We start from the raw sequence: 2,008 nt of genomic DNA, 5'->3' as shown, positions 1-2,008 counted from the left end.
ACGCTTACATTGGATCACCATTTTGGAGGTTTTAGCCCCATGACCAGTTGGCCCCACCGCTTTGCACTTGACAGGCAATCACACCATGGTGGAAGCGTCTAGCAGAGCAAAGCTGCTCGCCTCATCATCCCGGAAACAAACTGAAATAAGGTGGGGACGGTGTCCTAAGGGCCTCTCGTTGGGCCCACTTCTTAGGTTACATCTCTCCTAAGAGCACCACTCTGAAGAAACGGAATCATTAGCACATTATGATGGGGACTTCTTGGACAAACCGCAGTATCCCTGTTAATATGTAAATGAGAGTCCGGAAGAGGGCACACCTCCGCTGTGGGGATTGACATGCATAGCTGTTCTCAAGAACAATCTGGCATTTTGGGGACCAGTTTTAAATTTGTATATGTACAAATTTCCATAGTCCCTCTCTGCTTTGTGGTAGATTAAAGCAATGGGTTCACCCAACTTCCTTCTGTTTAACCATACCACAGGAGATACAAGGTAAACATCTCTATTTTCCAGGTGTTCCCTTACGCCTCAGGTTCCATGTTCCATGGATGCCCTGTTTCCTCTGTGCACGAAGGTGATCTTCGGAAGCTCGAAGCACTCATCTCAAGAGCTTTCCTGTGCTACTCCTGCTGTGTCTGCCCCTGTGTATAAGCACAAAGACTTAGAATTCTGCTATTTATTTTTCAGAATATATACATCAAAGGGTCCTGAGATCTGGATCTACTTCAGAGAGTGCCAAGAAACCAGTCATTGGTCATCTCCTTGCTAGTTATAATTATGAGAGAGGTGATAAACAGGGTTTTCTTTTGGGCCACCAACAAGCTCCCAAATCATGACATGAACACTTATTATTAGTTATAAATGCTTGGCGTTCGCTTAGGCATGTTTCTTGCTAACTCTTATAACTTCACCTGTTTCTCTTCATCTCTGTTTTGTCTCTGGGTTTTTAATCTCTCTGTTTGTCCCACTTTCCTGCTTCTCGTGTCTGGCTAGCTGGCAGCTTCCTGGCTTCTGGTCCCAGGCATGTGTCCCTCTCTTTCTCCTTCATTCTCTTCCTTTTCTTTTCTCTCATAAACCTAGATTTCTCCTTCTACTTATTCTCTCTGTCCACCAGCCCTGTCTATTCTTCCTCTGCCTCGCTCTTGGCCGTTCAGCTCTTTATTAGACCAACTAGGTGCCTTCAGCAGACAAGGTGAAACAAGCGTAACACATCTTTGCATAATTAAACAAATGCAACACAAACAAATGGAACACACCTTCACGTAGTTAAAGCAATATTCTGTAGCGTCAACAAATGGAACACATCTTTACATAGTTAAAACCATATTCTACAATAAGGTGATGCTGATTTCAAGGTTTCTTCAGTCACTTCTGGTGACTGAGACCATGATTGCTTGGTGTTGTGTGGTCCTAGGAATTGTTATTGAATAAAATCAGTCTGGATCCTTCTCCCTTCTAATAGTTAAAAAAATAACAAATTACTTTCATTTGGGTACATTTTTTAGCTTAACTAGTTAGGAAAATTTGGCAGTTTATGTCAGATAATATTTCACTAAGGAGGTGTGAATAGCAGTCTTCATCACAATGCTCTGTGCAGCACCAGAGATTAAAAAGTTCCCTGTGTGATGTCATTGAGAAGATGAGTTTATGAAGGGCAGCAGATGGAATCTCAAGAATATACTGCATAGCAGTTAAAAGCAAGGAACTAGATCAGTGGTTCTCAATCTGCGGACCATGACCCCTTTGTGAGTCAAATGACTCTTTCATAGGGGTCACATATCAGATATTCTGTATATCAGTTATTTATACTACAATTCATAACAGTAGCAAAATTACAGTTATGAAGTAGCAATGAAAATAATATCATGATTGGGAGTCACTTCAACATGAGAAACTATATTAAAAGGTCCAAGCATTAGGAAGGTTGCCAACCACTGAACTAGGTGGTCTGACAGACAGATCTTACTAGTAATATTTAGTTAAAAGGAAGGGCACCACTGAATAA

At 41.5% G+C, this 2,008-nt stretch overlaps 1 long non-coding RNA gene across 1 annotated transcript; it reads left to right on the top strand.

Moving 5' to 3' along the window:
- On the top strand, nt 1–1,452 carry LOC146895124 (uncharacterized). Its single transcript, XR_015000733.2, has 2 exons — nt 1–150; nt 517–1,452. It is a non-coding gene; the product is annotated as an uncharacterized LOC146895124 (long non-coding RNA).
- The last annotated feature ends 556 nt before the right edge of the window (nt 1,453–2,008 follow it).

This window comes from Myodes glareolus, chromosome 3 (assembly GCF_982192425.1).
Source record: "Myodes glareolus chromosome 3, mMyoGla1.1, whole genome shotgun sequence".
In the NCBI taxonomy this organism is placed as follows: Eukaryota; Metazoa; Chordata; class Mammalia; order Rodentia; family Cricetidae; genus Myodes; species Myodes glareolus.
Note: the sequence above shows the minus strand (reverse complement) of the source record. Positions and strands in the feature narration are given on the sequence as shown.